Source organism: Phaethon aethereus (genome assembly GCF_964289735.1).
Source record: "Phaethon aethereus genome assembly, chromosome: 3".
NCBI classification, from domain to species: Eukaryota; Metazoa; Chordata; class Aves; order Phaethontiformes; family Phaethontidae; genus Phaethon; species Phaethon aethereus.
The window spans coordinates 26,159,285-26,175,269 of NC_138576.1; positions in this window are offsets into that span (position 1 = coordinate 26,159,285).

The following is a 15,985-nucleotide window of genomic DNA, read 5'->3' on the forward strand; positions in this document are numbered from 1 at the left end:
GAGGGACCTGGACAAGTTCGAGGAATGGGCCTGTGTGAACCTCATGAGGTTCAACAAGGCCAAGTGCAGGGTCCTGCACCTGCATTGGAGCATCCTCCAGTATCAATACAGAATGGGAGATGAAGGGATCATTAGCAGCCTGGCCGAGAAGGACTTCAGGATACTGGTGGATGAAAAGCTGGACATGAGCCGGCAATGGCTCTTGCAGCTCAGAAGGCCAACCACATCCTGGGCTGCATCAAAAAAAACATGGCCAGCAGGTCGAGGGAGGTGATTCTGGCCCTCTACTCTGCTCTGCTGAGACCCCATCTGGAGTCCTGTGTCCAGCTCTGGAGCCCTCAGCACAGGAAAGACATGGAACTGTTGGAGTGGGTCCAGAGGAGGGATGCAAAAATGATCAGTGGGATGGAACATCTCACCTATGAAGAAAGGCTGAGAGAGTTGGGATTGTTCAGCCTGGAGAAGAGAAGGCTCCAGGGAGAACATATTGCAGCCTTCCAGTACTTGAAAAGGGGTTCTAAGAAAGATGGGGACAGACTTTTTAGCAGGGCCTGTTGTGATAGGACAAGGGGTAATGGTTTTAAACTAAACGAGGGTAGATTTAAGCTAGATATAAGGAAGTAATTTTTCACAATGTGTGTGGTGAAACACTGGCACAGGTTGCCCAGGGAGGTGGTAGATGCCCCATCCCTGGAAACATTCCAGGTCAGGTTGGACGAGGCTCTGAGCAACGTGATTTAGTTGAAGATGTCCCTGCTCATTGCAGGGAGGTTGGACTAGATGACCTTTAAAGGCCCTTTCCAAGCCAAAAATTCCATGATTCTATGATTTAAAATGTATACCATATAGCCACTACCAGGTGCTGTATAGGATAGGCTTAGTCCACAAAATACTGTATGGTGTAGATATAAACTTAGTGCTCTCTTAACTAAATAATATGATCAAGAAGTCTGCAACATAATTGGACAAGAGCAGCACCTCTCTTCATGCATAATTCCATATCTGTTGCCTGTTGTTGGAATGCTCTATCCCAATGTCTGTAGCATAGTTGTAATTAGAGGTGTTTATGTCAGAGTTTTGAATGCTCTCACTCAAAATAAACTGCAACAAACCAACCAATCTCAGCGTATTTGAAAAATAGCGAACAACATTTTTAGTATTCCTAACCATTCATCTGAGAAGAGAAGGTATGACAGAGGGTTTCTGCAAAAGGAGACTAGAAAATGGTTTAAACTGAAAGCATATTTAGAAAATACCAGTTATTTGTATTCCACATTTGTTTGCAGCAATTATTATATTTGCTTTAGGCAGCTGATTTGTTGAGAGTGAGTTACTGAATTTAAGTATCAGAAGATCCAACTTCATCAATGATTCTCAGTGGCAGCTGTGACTCCAGAGTTATTGACTTCATTCTTATGGCATTCCTCTTGGTTTGAAACTGAAAAGAGAAAAGAAAAAGGAGCTGGAGTAGAACTGCATCTCACTAAATATGTGCATAATATTTTCAAATCTTAATGAAGTTGTAGGTTGTGACACAAGAACATGAAGTGGTTTAAGGAAAAAAATCTGAAATAAAAACTACACGTTGTACACCGTGATTAGCAATATAAAACTTGAGCATTTTATATTGATAAAGTGTTCTTTTGGAGATGTCAGTGTTCTTTTGGAGATGATACACCTATATTGTTCTCACAAAGAACAGCTGTACAGCAATAGTCAAAAGCTTTCTGAAATACATGAAGTATTAGCTAATCTGAGAATTTTTATCAATTAGCTAATATTATGGTGAGTGCTCAATCACAGTTTGTACTATTCTGATCTCTTAGAATGTAGTCCAATAATATCTTGGCAAAACAATGTTGGTCTGTTTGCATCCTTGGTTAATTATCATGTTCATTTGCGCAGCAACAAAATTGAGCATCAGAATGAGAAACTCTAACAATGTGTCTGAGCTGAAGATCTGCCAACAATCTTCCAGTAAATCTCAAGCAGAATTCCAATGGCCCAAGTCTGTTTCATCAGGAAAGTCACACCTCAAAATTACTTTTTTTTAAGATACCTTGACTACAAATGTGTTATACAATCAATATTGTGTGAAATTAGCAGCCTGTAATACTGGTATTCTTGGAACTCCTTTCCAAAAAAACCTGTGTAATTTAATAAACCTTAAACAAAATCCTGGTTTAATATACAGTTAGTTAGAAATATTGGAATAATCGGTTTGGCTAACCCTGCATAAAACAATCAGGTTTTTATTATCTTGCTGCTTATTCTCATTCCCCAAATTAAGATATCAGTCCAAGTAAAATTGAGTAGCTGAAAAATATCTCAGGCTGTGTCCTGGAATGAAGAATGCACAGGGAAAAACACAAATGAAATTACAATGCAACTTTATGTTTATCAAAATATTTTGCTGCCAGAACAGATTGACCAGAAATAGCATGTTGATCCTAATTCTCAGCTGGCTTGCCTCTGCCAACTCCTAACAGACTATGTAATATATATATTTACAAAGCAAATGCTGGAATGCACAAATATGAATTATACTCTGGCAGAAAATGAATTATAGCTGAGAAATTGACCTCTTCAGTAAGTAGTAGATTAAGAAAAAGAAACAGAGCCGTTTAAAACCATTTCTTAAAACAATGAATGTGTAATTCCTGTCAGGTTTGCTTCTCTTTTACAAAACAAGGTGATTAGTACATGAAGACAACTTATAAACCAACATGAAGATAACATATAACCAAAGCTCCATCAAACAGGCAGGCTATTTTCTCTGTCTATATTGCCATAATTTGTATTCAATTCAGAGATATATTAAAATAAATTGCTAATTAATCAATGTTATTAAATACCAGCATATTTGAATTAGGTTCAACTATTTGATGAGCACCCATATAAAAACATTAAAATACATAGTGATCAATATGTTGAAAGACTGTAGAACTGATAATTTACAAGTTCATTCAAGACTATAAAGCCTATATGAATCGGGTTTCCAGGGGTTCTTGCTTCACTGCCAGATATGTGCTCCCAGCAGCACCTCTGCAGATGACCGTAAGGAAGTATGATAGTCATCACTTAGCACAGCTGCAATTCCAGGCCATTTTAGAAAATGTTTGTCGTTGTGATTTACCCAGCCTGGTAAATATCAAGTAGCTCAAGTGGGGTCAGTGAAACAGTTTAGAAACTGCAAATTGCTGCAACTGTTGTCTTAAACTTAGTTGGTGCTTTGGTTTGCTGCACTAACAATTATTTTCAGAGACCTTTACTTCACTGTATTTAGTCCTTGCTGGTAAATGCAATTCTATTGGCAGCTAGATACTCCTAATGTTGCCCATCAATATTACACAGTTTTCTCCTGAAGTGTTTTTTTAAACAAGTTATTTGCTTAACATGAAGTGCTTTTTATGCGTTAGTTGATTATAACATACATCTTTAGTCAATGTTTTTGGGATTTCAGCAGAGGATGATTATGCGTTTTAAGAACTCATTCTACAGAAATAAATCTGTACAAAGAGCCTAAAATGAGTATCTCAGTCCAGAGTTATGATGAGTCCACCTATGTCCACCCTTATAGGGATCTTCTTCCAGTACACTTCCATGCTGGTTTTGGTTGAGATAGAGTTAATTTTCTTCATAGTAGCTAGCATGGGGCCGTGTTTTGTATTTGTGCTGAAAACAGTGTTGATAATACAGAGATGTTTTTGTTACTGCTGAGCAGTGCTTATACAGAGTCAAGGCCTTTTCTGCTTCTCACGCCACCCTACCACTGAGTAGGCTGGGGGTGCTCAAGAAGTGGGGAAGGGACACAGCTGGGACAGTTGACCCAAACTGACCAAAGGGATATTCCAGACCATATGACACCATACGCAGCACATAAAGCTGGGGGAAGAAGAAGGAAGGGAGGGATGGTCAAAGTGATGGTGTTTGTCTTCTCAAGTAACCTTGATGCATGACAGAGTCCTGCTTTCCTGAAGATGGCTGAACACCTGCCTGCCAGTGGGAAGTGGTAAATTAATTCCTTCTTTGCTTTGCTTGTGTGAGCATCTTTTGCTTTACCTATTAACCTGTCTTTATGTCAACCCATGAGTTTTCTCACTTTTACTGTTCCGATTCTCTCTCCCGTCCCACTGGGGTGATGTGAGCGAGTGGCTGCGTAGTGCTTAGTTGCCAAACGAGGTTAAACCACAACAGTCCTTTTTGGTGCCCAACGTGGGGTTTGAAGGGTTCAAGATAACAATGGGTTTGATTGGAATGTGCTAGATCGAATTTATAGCTGTTATTACTGTTTAGCTATTAATTGCCAGGCTCCTGTGCTTGCCATGCGGCTTGCTTGCCTTACTGTATATTAGAGTCTAGTGCTCGTTAGTGGCTGCTTTTTGCTTTCGCTGCTTGCTGTACTGCTGTGCTGCTTTTATCGCCTTACTCTGCTGTGCCTGGGAACATTTTGATAACCGCAATGGCGATGCGCCTGGACTGGCAGGTGGCCAGGGCGTCATTGCTGTTTCTGTGCTGCTGTACTGGAACTCCAGTGCAAACTTGAGTCAAAGGGACTGTGACCTGTGCATGAGTCCACACAGGTGCAGGACACCCTGAAGTGTCTGTGGCCATGAATAAGCCCACATCAGAGCAGCTACATCTCAAAGCATCTGTGGCTGTGGTTATGTCTGTGCTGCAGCAGGTATACCTCTGCAGGGATTGTGGCCCAAGGATAAGTCCACGCTGGAGAAGGTATGTGTTGAAACATCTGTGGTTGTGGATGAGTCCATGCTGCAGCAGGAGCACTTTGAAGCATCAGTGGCTGTGCATGAGGTCATGCTGGAGCAACTCAAAGCATGTGGCCATGGGTAAGGCCATGTCGGAGCAGGTTTACTTCTGAAGGGACTGTGGCTGTGGGTAAGGCCAGGCTGGAACAGGTATATCTCTGAAGGCATTGAGGGCCATGGAGAAGGCCATGCTGGAACAGGCACACCTCAAAGTGACTGTGGCTGTGGGTAAGTCTATGCCGCAGCAGGTTTACCCCTGAAGAGACTGTGGCTCATAGATAAGGCTCTACTTGGAGCAGGTACTCCCCTATGGGCCTGCAGTCTATGGATAAGTCTAGGCCAGAGCAAGGGCAAGGGGAGGAGTTCACTGCAATGTTAAACCCTATGGTCTGGTCCAAAGGGATCAGGGATGGAGACTGTAAAGGAAATACCTTTAAATTGTTGTAACTCATGATTTGAGTTGCATGTTATAGGAATTACTATAGGAAGAACCACCTGAACCAATGGAGGAAAAGCCTTACAAGAAGCAGTGCAAGTGCAGCAGCAACCCGACCTGAGCTGGCTTTGGTACTCAGCAACTCCATGCAACACACCACCTCTCCTCTCCTGAGTGACCACTGTAAGAGATGGAGACTAATGTCATGGACTAAATGAACTCAGTGAGCATTTCTGGACATTTTATGTACCTTTTACAAAGGTGGTCCATGGACTAAAGGAATACTATCCGTGTATTATATTAAAGGATCAAAGCATTGTTGAATATTCTATCTTATTTATGTTCTCCACAGGAGTGATTGAAGATGAGTCATATGGAAATTTCTTAGTATTTTCTATGTTGTTAATAGCAAATGTCCGTCTCCACATCACTTAAGAGAATATAAGCGCATGTACCAACTAAAATCTGATGTTCAGGTCAGTGTTATGGTGTGTTTACAGAGACTGCAATCAGGAAGAACAGCAAAGCTGATGCCTTAGCCACAGAAATTTAGCATCATCCTAAAACACTTTTACTCCAAAAAAAGTAAACAGAGCCATAGCATTTATTTTTATGCTGTTAATCTGTGAATATTGTTTATTTAGCTTTAGTTGGTACAAATCTGTTCTGCTGAAATGCTAAATCGAGGTTTACAGAGTGGCTGGGAAATTACAAGTCATTATCTTCAGGTCTTGCTCTTTCTGCTCTGCAAGTGCAACCATCTGCAAACAACAGCTCTCTAACAAAGACTCTGATGATGCACACAAACACGATAGATTAAAAAGTTGGAATAAGTGGATTCTAATCTTTATTCCCAGGGTAGATCATGAACTGCATGATCTAATTTTGGTGCAAAGGAATCTTCAGACAGTGATGGCACAATGAGTCATCCAACCAAAGCACCATGTCATTGTTAGATAATATCGGTCTGCTTATTTAGCTATCTTTATTTCTTTCAGTAGAAAGCTAGAGCAATTGAGATGTTTGCTCTGGGATTATAATAAGCACAAACTTCTGTTATTACTGCCCTAGTGTAGAAAAAGATCTTAGCAGTACCACTGTGCTGTGAATGATTAATTGGTTAGATTAAAAAAAAAAAAGATATAGGTGCCACATACTTTTGCATTACTGCATGTTGAGCTTACGTACAACAGAGATTTCTCCCCGCCCAAGCCCAGTAAACTAGTGTTTAGGCCACTCAGAAAAGGGGAGACCAGTCTTAACACTATCACCTGCCAGGGGATCTCAAGCACATGATTGTCACTGCTCCGAAGAAAGATATACCACAAGGCAGAAAGGCTTCTTAACTGTCTAACAGTTTAACAGTCTAACAGTTGCTGGACCAAAGCTGAGGCATGCTCTGGCTACCCTGCTTCCTGCTCCATGAACAACTCATGCCTTTTACCCAAATCACTATTTACTTAATAAAAAAACCAAAACAAAACAAAACACACCTTTCAGTCCATCCCTTAAAGAAATGATTAGTTGGTAGAGTGAAGCCTATTCTAAGAGCTGCACCTAGATGAAGTTACTCAAAGGCCTTAAATTAAATGACAAGGTTTCTCAGTCCCAGATGAACTTTTAGCTCAAATAACTCCTGGCTCTCTCTTCAGCCACACTAAAGATGAGGTGATCTGAAAATGCAGAATTGTGTGTGAAGAGTAATTTAAGAGAAGTATCTCTGCAATTCAAGGGTCTCCAGGTTGAGAACAGAACTGGACGGGGATTTTTCAGGTGTACTCACTTAAGCATCAAAATTTCATCTAAATCACACTTTGGGCACAGTATTCACTATTTATGTATATCCAAAGGTATTTATATCTTATTAAACTAGACTAGAAATCATTCTGAGCACTTGTGCTGGTTTTGGTTGGGACAGAGTTAATTTTCTTCACAGTAGCTAGCATGGGACTGTGTTTTGCATTTGTGCTGAAAATAGTGTTGATAATACAGAGATGTTTTTGTTACTGCTGAGCAGCGTTTACACAGAGTCAAGGCCTTTTCTGCTTCTCAGACCACCCCATCACCGAGTAGGCTGGCAGTGCACAGGAAGCTGGGAGGGAACACAGCCGGGACAGCTGACCCAAACTGGCCAAAGGGATATTCCATACCATTGACATCATGTTCAGTATATAAAGCTAGGATGAAGAAAGGTGGGGGTGGGGAACATTCAGAGTTATGGTGTCTGTCCGTTCCACGTACGGAACGCATGATGGAGCCCTGCTTCCCTGGAGGTGGCTGAACACCTGCCTGCCCATGGGGAGCAGTGAATGAATTCCTTGTTTTGCTTTGCTTGTGCTCACAGCTTTTGCTTTACTTATTAAACTATCTTTATCTCAGACCATTAATTTAATTCTTACTTTTACTCTTCCAATTTTCTCCCCCGCTTCACTATGGGGGGGCGAGCAAGTGGCTGCATGGTGCTTAGTTGCTGGCTGGGGTTAAGCCACGGCACTATGCTTAGGCTAGCACTGTTGCATGGAAGCTGCACTACTCATACTGAAAGAAGCAGGCAGTCATGAAGACAGGTCAATTATAGATGCAGGGCTCTTCAACTTCATTGATCAAGCCATGCTCAGTAGTCCAATTAACAGCATTTATTACTTTTTAGTTCCTTATACCTCTATTTGTGTCTTTCCTTGGACAAATATTTTCAATTCTTCATCTTTGGGTACTGTAGCTAGATTATATAAGAAGATATTTTTTGGGTGCTTTTTTGAAGCAGCTGCCAATAAGGCTGCCTTTAACAGCAGTAGATTGACTGTTGCTTGCACTGGCCTTTATTTGACAGTGGATACTGTCTGAACAGGATTACCTGGCAGAGTGAAAAACAGGTGTAGGATTTTGATTGCCTATATTTTCACAAACTCTGTGTGTCCTGAGACTTTTTCAAGTTGATATATTCAGTTGCAGAAGTGCAGGGTGCATAAGGACTTCTTTTTGTCACGTGGTGGTGAGGTGGAGAGGCAGAGAGACTGCTTCTTTCTACACAGTATCCTCTTCGTGTTCCCAAGGAATCTCTGCATGTCTGAATGGATTTCAAGGCTCAATAGAGAAATAAGAGAGAAACCTCACAAGGAGACCTCCTTTTAGACACGTCACACAGTTTAGCAATGTGCAAACCTAATTTATGTCATTGCTTTAATTAAAACTAAAATGATAAAGTGGCCATTGGTTGACTTTGGAAGAACATTATGAAAAGAGCAAAAATTTTTGAGAGGGCCATATTCTGCTCTTTGTTATTCCAGTATATTTTTGATATGACTGCTCACAGTCTACATGTGGGGAGAACACACAGTGCAAGTAATAAGCATTGTGAGAGTTTGGGAATTTGCTTCTCTAAAACACAATTGTTTTTGTTAGATGTTCAGGAGAAACTGATGCTGTTTTTCTATGCAGGCTGGATAGGGATTGTTATTCAAACACAACAATAAAACTCTTGGTCAGATTTAACTAAACCACCTCTCTATATACAAGCAATAGATTTTTGCACAATTACTTATCCACTCCATGAACTGCTGTATAGAAACACATAGTCCAGTAATTCACATTTATCTAGGAACATTTACCAACCAACGGCAATAAAACACTGCAGTGTTAACAGATGGCAGGGTCATTTGCAGAGCAAGACAAGGCAAAAGAACTTAAGCAATGTAACAAAATGATATGAAAACATAACAAGGAAATGAATTGTCACCTTTTCCCTATGAAGCTGCCAAATATTCAGCCTGCTTTCTGGCTTAATTGTCTCTTCAAAAATGCTGTACAGGTATTCTTTGGTCTACAATCCACAGTGTGTCTAAACTGTGTATAGTACCATTAACTATATGTTAACCTTTACATGACAGAGGTAAAGGTAGCAAGTAAAGCTGCTGTTATCGTTTTACTTAGTCCTGTCATTGTAGTAATGCTCAGTACTGTATAGGTTCAAGCCAGGTAGATTTGTTCTTGACACACCTTCCTTGTAAGGTGAGTAAATACCATTATCCTGGTATCACTACAGAAGTACTTAAGAGCCAGATTCTGATTTCATCCTTTTCTTTTTTTATTTTTACATTGAAGGACATGTCTTCTTGATTTACAGTACTGAAAGCTATAATTGGGACTAGAATCTAATCCCTGAGTGATGTGAGCAGGGCTACACAGAGAGTCCATGGTAAAGCTGATTCCCAGTCCTGACTTTCCTTCTGGCATTCATCTTGTACTTGCTGATATTCAACAACAAACCAGTTTCATTCCACAAATCTTACTGTCTAGCTAGCAAAATGTCTAAGTACCAGTCTAAGTACCAGTACTAAGTATCAGTACTTCCCTTTTAGTCCACACTCTATAATGAGTACTGGATCCTGAAAATGAAATCATTGGTGATGAGATGCATCTTACAAGGAAATAGGCATTTCCTTCAGATTTAACAAGCTACTGAGTAGCTGCAGTAAACAGAAGTGCAAGTGCAGCTGGCAAGTGTGCATTGCTTTATGGTTATTATAGTAAGAGGAACAACATACACAGCTGCTTCGGGCTGTAGGCTTTGTCCATTAAAGCCTTTGGTACCCCAGCAAGTACCCAGTGGCACCACGGCAACTCTGTAGTGCTGTAGCTTACTTCTCTTCAACATGCAAGGAAACCTTCCTGCCTTGTGCACCTGTGCTCTGAGCAAGCCAAAAGAGGGGTAGACTCAGCAAAAAAAAAGCAAAGAGCCTTCCCTGTAGGTTTTTGCTTGTACTCTTGACTTTTACAGAGTAGTATGTTCTAGTATTTATTATAATATTTAAAAAGTTCTCCTCCAAAAGAACCTTGTCATTACTTGACAGACATGTGCATTGCTGGTAGATAAGAATACGTCTACAGAACTGGTTTGAAATACATCTTCGAAATATTTTAATAGCCTATTGATTTTTTCCACATTAACTTACCCTGAAAAGAGAGAGAGAAAAGTGTGGGGGCTGACTAGAGTCTGCTTTCTGTGCAGAATTTAGAAGTAATTCAATGCCTTCAAGTTTCTTGCATTTCTCTTACCCTTTAAAAGTGTGTCCTCCAAAGTTACGGTGATAGAAAGGTATTTGCATTTATCCCCTATTTCAGCTTTATACCATATAAACTATCTGATATGTTTTCTTCTTTCTCCCAGCTGGCTTACATTTACATTCCCTGTGTTTCTTGAAATGTGCTGTTGTGGATCTCTATTTCACTTTATGACAGAGGGAAGCTGATCCCTCAAAGTCAGATTCTGCGTTTGAGCAAAAAGCTGGCAATTGTCACACTTCCTCAGTTCAACCAGGTCTTTGGCATGGTGGCAGAGCAATTCTGAGCACTGCCTCACAAACATACATTATTTCCCAGTGCCTCATCAGCTGCATCACACACAGAATACAAATTAACGGTAAATGCCAATCAACACTGGTTTATGGTTCCCCATGCTGCCATTGTTGTTCCTCTGTGCTCTTGCTGGATTTTCATGTCCAACTGTATATTCACCCACATTTTGCCTCATTCCCTTTGCATGAATGAGTAATGAAGGCATTTCTATTTTTGAATCTGGCAGCTCTGCTACACACTGACTCCTGTGTAAAAGTTCCATGGGAAAAATAGAAGAGTGGCTAAGTAGTTTCTTTCTCCTTTTTTTTTTTTTTTTCATGATTACAGTTCTATCTGTGCAATACATAACTAGTTTATCCTCTGGACAAAAAGTCATTTATTTATGCAAAGGTAATGCACTGAGTTGATTAAATTTTGCCCCAAATCTATTACCATGAGTTATATTTAAATTCTCATCAGTTCTTCCTCCCTCTTCAAGGTAAGAGAGTAGAATCTATACATACATAAAAGAAAGATATTAAAACAGGTTAGTCAGCAATTATTCAGAAAAAAACCCTTTCAGCTAGCTTTATTCTTTTTAAGCCTTTCTATGCAACCATTGTTTGTTAAGTGATAAAAAGTAGCTGAGCTAAATTTATTTCATTCTGAGAACCATATAAATCTTCTTTCTTTATACAGCATGTCTCAAGTAACAGGCATGTACATTAAAAAAAAGTTATTTGTTGATTCCCTTGAACACCATTCTCTTAGGTATTTGAGTTTACGATCAATGGTACATAACCTGACCCTTGACAGTCTTACTGAAACTTACAGCCTCCAATGTACTGGACATCAGTGCAAACACAGATGTCTTATAGCTAGCCATTCTCTTAAGCGCTGTATGTGCACCCTCACTGTAAGGCTAAGCTCTGAGACAACACTTACCTGTGATTTTATCAAATTTTTTTCGCATAAAAATCCTTATTGTAAAACAAGTCAGACATCTGATGAGGCAAACATTATTTTATTTGGATTTTGATCAGGGTTTGGACCACATATTCATTAATCACCCACTTTTAAGATATTGAACTCAGGAAATCTACATGGACGTCAACAAAAAAGAAGCAAGAAACCTTCACTTCTGAAGATCTGCTTTACATAGAAGGAGAAGTTGTTTGAGGCTGGGACTTCTGTAAAGAGCGAGAAAGCATGTATTGTAATCAAAGGAACAGTCACAGAGGTCTGTCTGCATCCAAACTGGACTCCACCAGAAGAAATGCAGATCAGTTGGACAGTGTGTTGCGAAGCTTTGTTGTTTCCTATGAAGAACAAAAGGTTCTGTACAAATCCTTAACCTGCCATTTCTGAAGGTGTGAAGGCTGTTCTCAAACCAGTGCTGAGTGTCAGCAGAGTGAATTGGAGTTGCATTAAGAATAGAGAGAACTACTGTTCTTATTGAAAACAAGACCTCAAAGGTGACCCCCAGAAATACAATCACTTCAAGAGCAACTAGTTCAAACATCATAAAAAGCCAAAGCACATTTTCACTTGGAAAAATTAAGTTTTTAAGCACCAGGAAAACACCTTTCCTCAGGAACTCTTCTGGAAAACAACTGCAACCAAAAAGATCCTCATTTACAACAACTGTTCAGGATGGAATGTATTTAAATTGCCCACACAGCAAATTTGCAGTCCTGGAGTTATACAAAATTATTCAACCCTTTTTATCTTTAATTCTTTGTCTCAAAGGCTTGCCTGTTCTATTCTGAAATTATTTTTGCAGCTAAGAAGAAGCTTGTTGGGCTGAATCAGTAACTCAGATGATTTCTGCATGTAAATGTTCAACGTATATTTTTCTGATGCATGCTGCCCTAGCCATTTCCTGGAACTGTGGCTGGAAACAGCCCTTTTATTGCTCATTTCTCACTGCTAAAACTCAATGAAATTCAATTATCACAAAAACAGTCAGTAGGCTTCAATTTTGCGTGTCCTGTTACTTTTTAAATTTGGAGTGTCTCCCGATTGCTGTCACAGCTATTGCATTGTCTAAATCAATTGCCATGGCATGCTCACTAAATTGAGAAATGTTGTTGTGAATGCATAAGAGGTCTCAAGTATCAACAGAACCAGATACAAACAGGGAGAAAATAAAAGGTAGGGGAATTTTTCATCTGCTACAAAACTTTATTCCTTTGTCTGATTTCCTTTGAGGATTCACCAAGGGACAAATAATACTTCACCCCTTCTGCCTGCATGTTTGTTTCAAAACTTCTTAAGCAGACAAAAGTACTGCTAAAGCAGTGATTCAAAGAGAGATGGTTACAAGTGGAAATTTTATGGCTTCAGGCTTGCAAATTCTTTTTCAAACTCAAATATTGTGCTTTTTTTCCAGAGTATATTTACAGGGACATGTACTTAAGGCCAGATTGTGTCTTCCATATTCAGATGTTTATGGAAAAACAAAAACTACAAGAGAATAGCCACATGCTCAGGGGCTATTTCCACTCTGTTAAAGAGTTGAGATAGCTGGGCAAAAAGCTCTTTCTTTCAATACACTTTTATCTAAAGGTGGAGTAAAGCATTTCACCTCACTGAGGACATTGCACTTCAGTCTAGCAGCTATGGAAGTGCTCTCTGTTCCTCTAGCTTTATCTAAGCAAAGCCCAAAGAGGGCACAAACTGCCTGGCCAAAATCACAAGCTGTTGTTGTCATTTGTCAGCTTAAAGAGCATATAAGGGATTCCAAGAAGCAGCCCAGTGCATTTGAAACTAGGATTCAGTTTTCACAGTTCCACAGACATATGACTTTGACTCAGTCACACAGCAAGGTACATAGATGTGAATAAGAGAATTTTTAAAAAACAAAAGATGGGGACCTTGTGTATCTTGAAGAGAAACAATCTAAGCTGCTTCTGTACAGCAGAGAGGAAAACACAATTCCTCTCATCTAAAGTTATAAATCCAGTGTAGATCAGATGAATTGTACCCAAAGAGGGCTGATTTCTCTCCAGTGATCGTTAAGGGCAACTCTTCAACTTCAGTATCCTTTTGGCCAGTCTGGGTCAGCTGTCCTGGCTGTGCCCCCTCACAGCTTCTTGTGCACCTCCCTGCCGGCAGAGCATGGGAAGCTGAAAAGTCCTTGGCTGAGTATAAGCACTACAACTACTTAGCCACAACTAAACACATCAGTATGTTATCAACATTATTCTCATACTAAATCCAAAACACAGCACTATACCAGCTATTAGGAAGAAAATTAACTCTATCCCAGTTGAAACCAGGACACGTTTTCAGAGTTTAGCAAGATTTTTAATGCAGTTGCTGCTGTGGGCTGCTGCAGGCGGGAACAGTATGTAAGGACAAGAACACCCTCTCCCTTATATTGTCAACCAGCTTCCTTTAGGGCTATTGGGTTTAGAAGGGTTCTGCTTGATTTAAATTCAGAGGAACATGAGTAGGACTTGAAGAGGTTAGATAGGGACAGGTATTGGAGATGCAGGAAGAAAGGAAGCTGGGACTGGCAACTGAAGTGAAAGGAGGAGTATCCAAAAGACTAAAGGTGTGGATCTTGGTTTGTGGATGTGAAGCTGAGGCAGAGATTGACTGAGAAGTTGGAGTGGAGAGGTTGGAGTAGGAATCAGAGAGAATGAGTGATCATGTGTGGCAATAAAAAAAGCAGCAGGTGGAAATAAGACAAGGTAAGACTTCACAGAATCACAGAATCACAGAATCACTAGGTTGGAAAGGACCTTCAAGATCACCAAGTCCAACCATTAATCCAGCGCCACCATGTTCCCTAAACCATGTCCTGAAGTGCCACATCCACAAGTTTTTTGAACGCTTCCAGAGATGGCGACTCCACCACCTCCCTGTGCAGCCCGTTCCAATGCCTGACCACCCTCTCAGTGAAGAAATTTTTCCTAATATCCAATTTAAACCTCCCCTGGCACAACCTGAGGCCATTTCCTCTTGTCCTATCACTAGTTACTTGGGAGAAGAGGCCAACACCCACCTCACCTTTATGAATGAAAGACTTAAAATGGTTAGACGAGGAGAATAAGAACAGGATGCCAAGGTGGACAAGTGACACGAGGAGTATCAGAGGCACAGTGGAACAAAATGGCTTACACTGCAAGAAAATTGAAAGGAAGCTCTTTCTGACACGACCATATTCCTCCATCAAGTATGAAGCTTGCAATAGTCAAGTCTCACCTTTCCTCTGGTATCAGAACTGTAGATATCTCCTTATTTTCTAGCTATGACCTAAGAAGTCTGCTATAATTCCCTGGGTTTGAAGAAGTGTCTCTGCAGTAGATTTAATAATTCTAACCATGATGGTGAAGAGTTGATATATGATCACCCATAGGACATGGCATACACAAAAATCTTAACTTTATTTTAGTTGCAAAGTCAACTGCTCAGATTTTAGGAAAAATCAAGATTAAGTTTGCCTGAGAACTCTCATTATTTTCAATTGACAAAGCAGTCTTGCCTTGATTACTAGTGATTTCTTCTGCAAGTTCCTGTGTAATATAGTGTGCTGAGTAGATTTTCTCTGATATCGGTTACAGTCATTCAAGGAAAAATGATTGTTTTCTGTAGGATCCCTTCTTCAGAAGATGAGATGTTAGAATGTGGTAGTTTGTGAATTAGACAAATGGTAAGAAGAAAAGCAAGTAATTAGGTCTCAATTAAAGCAGACTAGTTCTTCCAGAAGAACTGGACTTTACTCCTGATTTTGAGGGACAGAGTTCCTGACTAAATCGGGAAAGTCAATGTAAACCATAACTAGTTCTAGACCTTACCTAACCATAATTTTCTGAGATTGAATACTCAATATTAGTTAAAGGTTTTACTCTTAATACCTTTGTGTTTGTCCTCTCAGCTGCCAAAATGTTGATAGCCTCAGACTTCACATGGCAGACATTAGAAAATCTGTCACAGAATAATGCACTCTCACAAACTGTAATGCTAAGTGTCCTTGAAAAGACCAAGAGGAAAATAGGCTTGTCTTAAGAAAAATGTTTGAATCATGAGTGGTAAATGGAATGTGGGTTGTAAAAAAAAAATGAAGAGAAAATACAAGATTAAATAACCAGCATTAAGCAGCATTTGTTTCAAAGGTGTGAAAAACACTATTAAAACCAAAATTTGTGAGATATTAATTACTAATAAAACAGGGTGACTTAAGGTTACACTAGTATTTTTTAACTTTTCCAATCATGCCACCTTAGTGAACCTTTATCTTTGTTATGTGTTCTTTGGAAACTTGGTTTTTTTAATTCTTAAAATATAAATTTTAAATTACACTAAGTAATATAGTCATGTTTTCTATCTATTCTTTTTTACATTCTTGTGCCAAAATTACTTTGAATTTTATAAAGAATAAAAGAATCAAAGTGACTATTGTGTTCCCAGGTGGGATTAATCGAATATCTGTGGATTA